We start from the raw sequence: 7790 nt of genomic DNA, 5'->3' as shown, positions 1-7790 counted from the left end.
TCACGGATAATAATCAAGACTGGGATGAAGGGTTACAACAATATGCAATGGCAATCCGGAGCGCGGTGCATGAAACGACTGGATTTACTCCAGCCGAACTGATGTTTGGTCGGGAAATAAGAACTGCGTGCAGTCTCATAACCCCGAAAAATCTTAATAATTATTTCGCCGATGAAGTCGAAAATACGTATGGTCTACGCGTTCTTCCAAAAGTCCAAAAAGCTTTGGAGACAGCTTATCAGAACATTAAGAAGGCCCAAATTAGGCAAAAAGCAAATTATGATAAAAGACACAGGGATTTCGAATTGGAAGAGGGTGACCTCGTTCTTAAACGTACACACAACCTTTTCAAAGCTGCTGATAATTTCACAGCTAAACTAGCGGAAAAATTTGAGGGTCCTTACAACATAGCAAATAAGCTTAGTGCACGAACTTACAGGTTGGCGAATGTGGACACGAAAAAGGTCCTTTTTGGTACAGTCAGCCTAAATGAAAACTTTCTCTCTCGCGACAATTTGTTCATTAATAAGCAGTCCAAATATTGGGTGTGATATCAATGAATTAAAACATTGCTGTAATATTTTTTAAAACATTCGAATAAACCCTGTTTTTTGACCTAGTCAACTAAGAGTAGTATGTTTCCAACTATAGTGGAGGGTTGCCAATGATGACATGAATAAACACAACATGAATGTTACGAATAATGTTTAGAAACCATAATTTTCTCTAGTAGTGGCGACAAACCTCCATTCCAAGGCTGTCATTTAACTTAAAGGTTGAATGACATTTTTTTTGCTCCGTTGTGTATGACGAGCTAGGGCTTTACAAAGCCTTACAGCTCCAAATCCGTGGGGAGATAAATTATAGACCTAAGAATTTTTTGGTAGCCAATTTGAATTGAGAAATCGAACGTAGGGAAACGACTTCTTCAGGAAGGGAGTTCCAAACGGGTATAGTTCTCCTGAAGAAAGAGTGCTTTAGTGGGTCTTTGCAGGATGGCGGGAGAAAGAGTTGGCGACTGTGACCGCTTGTGAGGGGAGAAAATAAAGTAGGTCTGATCGGAGGAGTGTAGGAGACGAAAGAGGCTTATTAGATCCATGTAGGTGCGCCGACTGGACAGGGGGGCCCAACCGAGGGAAGCGAGTCTGCTTTCACGAGGTAAGTTGCGTAGAGACTTAGGGATTTTTGAAGCGCGACCCTGCACGTCGTTAAGGAGTTTTATATCACCACTAGAGGAGGGGTTCCATAGTTGGCAACCAAATTCAAGGGTCGGACGAACATAGCAGTTGAAAAGACGCGTAAGAAATCGGTGCGAGAGATTTGGAAAATTGGCTTTGATGGTCGCGAGTAGCCCATTGGCGCGACTACATGTCCTAGCAATATGGGTGTGGAATTTAAGGTTATGGGAGACTTGCACTCCTAAATCACGACATTCGTTTACTCGACGGATAGGTTGACCACTAAGGTAGTATGGAGAGGGTAGGTCTTCATCAGATTTAGTATACGGTTAATGGTTAGCAATAAGGACTTTTGGCTGTTGAAAGAGAGGCCAGTACGCGAGGTCCAAGCCTCAAGCCGAGTTAGGTCGGACTGGAGGGTTTGGATACATCGTCATAAGAGTGGATCACACGAAAGATTTTGAGATCGTCCGCAAAGAGGCACAACTTAGAGGATAATTGAGAGGGGAGGTCATTTATGAGAAACCCTCGAAGTTTGACAGATGTTGACCCATGGAAGCAACTGAATTTTGACAGTTCTTATTGTACACAGGTTTTCTTGTTTTCTTACGAGATTATATAGTGGCTCATTTTCAGTTGTTTCATTGTGTCATATATATTTTAAGTGAAAAAACGCCCTCAGAAAGCAGTATTGACTATGCTGAAAGCCTGCTAAAGTTGTTTGTAGAAAGTGCTAAAGAAATATATGGAAAGGGTATATATGTCTATAATATTCACAATTTAATTCATTTTACAGGACATGTGGAGTGGACAATTTTAGCGCTTTTCCATTTGAGTCGTACCTTGGAAAAGTGAAAAGTTTAATCTGCAGCCCAAATAAACCACTGCAACAAGTTGTCAAACGTCTTGCGGAACATGGCCAATATGAAAAACAGCGTAAAAATATTCCAACCAATATTTTGTTAAAAAATGAACACAACGATGGCCCAATGCTAGATAACATTAAAGGAAATTGTTGTATAATAAAACGGTAGTTTATTTAACTCAGTTTATTTACATAGAAAGACCGCGTGGATCGCGTCGTTAACATTAAAAAGGTTCTTAACTATATCGGGCTAAGCAGTTAACTCGCTTTAACATACAGCCGTTATGGCTTTTTATACACAAAGATAAGAGACTAATCTATACGTCATGTGGAGCTGACTGAGCTTATCTAACATTACATCACATCCTTTCCCTTAAGCTAATTACATTAACTATACGCTACTAGTTTAATGTCTTTCTCGGTTTGATCTGTCGTCCAGATCTAGTCTTGTATGTCACTTTGACCTTTGGGTCTTTGTTGTCCGATTTTGGCTCCTCTGGTCGATGATTCGTCTTTGGTGCTATGGGAGTCTGGTTGTCATGACTTTCATTCTGGACAGCAACTGGAATGGCTACATCAGGATCATTTTCGGCGACTGTAGCTTGCGATGACTGTTCGGGGTTTTGGACTACTGGGGCTAGTTGCGTAGATGGTGGTATCGGCTGCAATCGATGATCAGGTCGTTGTTCGCTCTGGAGTACTGAACCAGACGAAGTTGACGATGGTAGTTGCTGTATCTGCTTGTCGTTTTCATTTGTTGGAATCGGTATGAGATGATACCGATTTCTTCGTATATTCGCTGCCGGCGTTACTATCTCGTACGACCTTGGATGATCCGTCTTTTGGTGAATAACGCCTTGCACCCGCATGTCGGTTACCCAAACATCTTCTCCCTTATGTAGGGCTCTTAGCTCCTTGGTACGATGTCTTTGATCGAAGTTTTTCTTTTGCTGTTGCTTCCTACTTTCTTCCTTATCCTTAAGTAGTTCACTGTCCGGTATCATTGGTTTTAATTGGGTTCCAGACACGGGTATGGTCGTTCTAAGCTTTCTCCCCATGAGAAGTTCAGCTGGGCTGTAGCCGTTGTGTAGCGGAGTCGATCGATAGGCCAATAGTGCCAGGTATGCGTCTTCCGATTTTTTGAGGTGATTCTTCACGATCTTGACTGCCGCTTCTACGAATCCATTGCTCTGAGGGAACCTTGGACTCGAGGTTATGTGTTTAAATCCATAATCTCTAGCGAACTGACTAAATGACGACGTTGTTGTTGGGTTGAATTGTGGACCATTATCCGTTTTGACAAGTTCCGGTATGCCGTGGCATGCAAAAACTGACTTTATTTTGTCAATTACTGCATCCGCCTTCAGGTCCGTGAGTGGTCGTACTTCGAAGTACCTGGAGTAGTAATCGGTTATTAGAAGGTACCATTTTCCATGCAGGTGGAACAAGTCCATTGCGACGGTTTGCCATGGTCGGTCCGGAAATTCCGTTGGTTGTAACGGTTCGTGCATGTTGCTTGACATTTTGACGCATGCTAGGCACTTCCGTACTTTCTCTTCAATTTTTTCGACAGACCAGGCCACCATAGAGCAGACTTGGCTCTTGCTCTACACTTCACGATTCCTTGATGGCCGCTATGGATCTGCTCGAGAATTTGACTTCGCTGTGCCTCCGGTATGATTATTCGCTGGCCTCGCATCAAAATCCCATCTTGATCGGTTATTTCATGTCGGACTTGGTAATACGGCAGCATTTCCTTAGTGATTTTAGCTTTTCTAGGCCATCCATCTATACTGTATCTTCGTAATTTCATGCACGTGTCGTCTTCAGTTTGGGCTTTCCATATTTCAGCTATTCGTTGATCCGTAGCTAGTAGACTTGAAGTGACCATTTGGATGTGAGCTGACATGTCTTCCTGCAGCTCATTATCTTGACCGTCGGTGGCTTGCGTAGGACTTCTCGATAACGTATCAGCTGCGATTAGTTCCTTTCCGGGAATGTACTGGACTATATAATTGTACCGCATCATGCGAATTCGGAGGCGTTGTAGTCGGGGTGAGAGATCATCGAGCGCCTTTGTTTGAAGAATCGAAACTAGAGGTTTATGGTCGGTTTCGAGTATTATCTTCAATCCAGTGATATAATTAGCGAATCGGTTGCATGCCCAAGCTAACGCGAGGGCCTCTTTCTCGATCTGTGCGTATCGTCTTTCTGCCTCGGACATGGTGGTTGATGCATAAGCTACTACTTTAAGTGTGCCGTCACTTTGTCGCTGTCTGAGAACCGATCCAATTCCGTAGGACGACGCGTCGGCTGAGAGTATCGTTTCCCTCTTCGGATCGAAGATAGCCAGAACTGGTTCTCGTGACAGGATCCGTTTTACTTCATTGAAGGCTCTTTCTTGCGGTTCATGCCATGTCCAAGCTTCCTTTGTGCTCTGCAGACAGTGGAGTGGATGCAGTAACTCTGACATCTGCGGAATGAACTTCCCGAGATAATTTGCCATGCCCAGAAACCGTTTCAATTCTGTGACGTTCGTGGGTGGAGCCATCTTCGTAATTGCTTCGACTTTCTCTTGGTCAGGTTTTATACCATCTTCGTCAATTACGTGACCGATGAACTTTATTTTTCGCTGGGCAAATTGGCATTTTGCCATATTCAAGGTAATTCCTTCACTGGCCAGCTTCGTGAGTACTTGACGCAGTGTTCGGTCATGTGCCTCGCGCCATGTTCCCCATATCAGAATATCGTCTTGAAGGCTGACTGTACATTCAACTCCTTCGATGATTTGGTTAATTTTCCTTTGGAAATGTTCCGATGCAGAACTTAGCCCAAATGGAAGTCGATGGAAGTAGTAACGTCCAAAGGGTGTAATGAACGTCGTAAGTTTTGCCGTTTCCTCATCAAGCGGGATCTGCCAGTAACCGCTATTCGCGTCCAGCTTGGTGAAGTATTTGATCCAGATATTTGGCCCAATATGTGATCAACGGGTGGAAGTGGATAACGCTCTCGTTTCACATACTTATTTAGTGGCGTGAAATCGACGCAGATTCGGAGGTCGATGTCTTCATTACTTGGGTCTTTAACGTGACGTTTCGTCTGATGTTGAGAACACGGTGGGTTTTCGTTTCTGTTACTGTTCACCGGCGCTTTATCTTTCTTCTTAACCAGAACCATTGCCGAACACCAATCCGTTGGTTCTTCGACGGGTGATATTACGCCGTTCATAACCATTCTATCGAGCTCCTTCGTGGCCTTGAGTAGAGGAATTGGTATTTGTCGTGCATGACACAGTGCAAGGGGCTTGGCATCAGGATCGAGTTCGATGCGGTAAGGCGTCTTGACTCTGCCAAGACCGTTGAACAGTGAAGGGAATTCTTCGAGAGGGTTGACTGCAGAATCGATATTGTCCACGCAGGATATGATACCAAGATCTTCACTTGCGTCCAGCCCTAAGAGTGGTATTTCCAGGTTTCGAACCACGTAGATATTCTCCTTGACCGTTCGATCCTTATGCCTCAAATCAACCTTGATCATACCACAGCAATTGAGTTTCGTTCGCCCTGGACCGTACAAGCGTCTATCCGATGGGTACAACGGATGTCCTCCATATGACGTTTTGTACATCTTCTCTGGCATTGCAGAAACATCAGCTCCAGTGTCGACATTGAAGTTGACCAGTCTACCGGCAGTGTAGACCTGAACTATCCATTTGTTCCGTCTTGACCTTGAAGCTACTATGTCCAAGAAGGCGTCCTTAGGAGGAGCTGGTGTGCTGGTGATTGAGCCCATGAATATCTCTTGACTTGCAATCTGCCGTACTGCTGTAGATTTCATGCAGAGTTTAGCATAGTGGCCCTTCTTTTTACAGTTACGACAAGTTGCGTTTACAGCGGGACATTGATGACGTGCGTGGCATGCTTGATTACCACATCTCAAACATCCTTTATGATTTGAACGGTTTGGATTGGTCCTCACCAGAAGTTGTATTCTTAACTTGCTTTACTTTGTCGTTCTTCATGTCTCTGCTTTTGTAACGAGGCTTGTTGGTTTGAACTCTGTCGATGTTGCTTGACCCATTAGTTTTACTGGTGCCAGCTTGCAGGTTCAACTGTTGACGTCGGATCTCTTCCCATTGTCTGGCCGTAGACACAGCTTTCTCCAACGTTAGGGTATCATCAAATTGGAATTTCTCGGATAAGGCTTTATCTCTGATTCCGACAACGAACCTATCCAGTGTTAATTCTTCCGTGATAACGGTTGTGCTATACTCGCATCTTGCTGCTAACGCATGAAGTTCAGTGATGAACGCTTCTATCGATTCACCTTCTTCTTGATTACGGAGATTGAATTTGGCTCTTTCATACCTCTTGAAACGTTTAACGATGAAGTGTTTTTCAAATTCATCGAGGACCTTCGTGTAATTCTGCCGCTCGTCGTCTGTGAGCTTGAAGGCATTAAAGATGTCTTCGGCTTCGTCGCCCATTACATAGATCAATGAGTTAACTTGCTCTTCCCCGGTTTTTGATTTAAGACCTGAGGCAATCCTGAAGCGTTCGAAGCGCCGACTCCATTTTGGCCAGTCACCAGGATTCTTGAAAGAAAACGCGTCGGGAGTGGTGATTTGATAGGAGGCAGTCTTGAGGCTTGACTCGTTGTCCATGGTATAACAGGCACGATGATATGTCAGCTATGACCATCCGCTCTCCCGCACTTTAGTACCGTAAACGCCGCGAAAATCGATATGTTAACGTCCGTCCGCTATTCTGACACCATGTTGTATAATAAAACGGTAGTTTATTTAACTCAGTTTATTTACATAGAAAGACCGCGTGGATCGCGTCGTTAACATTAAAAAGGTTCTTAACTATATCGGGCTTAGCAGTTAACTCGCTTTAACATACAGCCGTTATGGCTTTTTATACACATAGATAAGAGACTAATCTATACGTCATGTGGAGCTGACTGAGCTTATCTAACATTACAACACAGAAATAGTATAGAAAAATAATTCACCAAAACTGGGTTCTAACTAACAGACCAGGCGACAATTGCTTCAAGCTTTAAAAACTCGGACATAATTATAGTTAAGAATGTTGTTAAAGTAAAATCAGAAATATTCGTTCTAGAGAAGAAATTTTTACTCCTTGATAATGCTTACGATTACCCGTGCCCATTCTCTAAGTTAGGTATTTTTAAAGTATCCAATTTTTCTACCCTTCAAGCATAGCCAAGTAGATTAATTGATAAAAAATGTTGCTTTATGACTGAATCGATATCTTCTGGAGTAGTTGTGCCACTTTTACATAACGTTTAAAAATGCTATGTTTATATTGAAAAACCATTTTGTCTTGGCATTTCAATGAGAAAATCTCGACTAAAAACTGAAATAAGGCTTAATAATTAATGGTTAATATGCTCTTTATACTTTAATACGGAAGCTGGAGTTTATAGTAAGCTAATATATTATTGTTCATTGTAGCCAAACAAGAGTACAGTATGTGCATGGTTGTAGAATTTGGAGAGCTAGGAAAATCGGGTATTAAAGAATGCGGAAATGTAAATAAATTCCATGTAACAAAACTTGCGCTTGGCCACCTTATCGGACTAATTCAAGAATAATTAAGTCCTTGAATAACTCTGAGCTTCCAAACGACTCTTGGAAAACGTATGATGTTACTAGAATATTTTTTAAAACTGGTAATTGAAGAACATTATATTGCAAGAACGTTTTTTTAGTTGAAGTT

The 7790-nt window shown here is 42.6% G+C and overlaps 1 pseudogene; it reads right to left on the bottom strand.

The window, feature by feature from the left end:
• Positions 1–4869: 4869 nt before the first annotated feature.
• LOC149630066 (uncharacterized) lies at positions 4870–6706 on the bottom strand (annotated as a pseudogene).
• Positions 6707–7790: the final 1084 nt, after the last annotated feature.

The sequence above is a fragment of the Phalangium opilio genome, unplaced genomic scaffold (genome assembly GCF_054372755.1).
Source record: "Phalangium opilio isolate 3A_F unplaced genomic scaffold, DU_Popi_V2 ptg000104l_1, whole genome shotgun sequence".
NCBI classification, from domain to species: Eukaryota; Metazoa; Arthropoda; class Arachnida; order Opiliones; family Phalangiidae; genus Phalangium; species Phalangium opilio.
The sequence above is the reverse complement of the archived record's forward strand: the minus strand, read 5'-3'. Positions and strand labels throughout refer to the sequence as shown.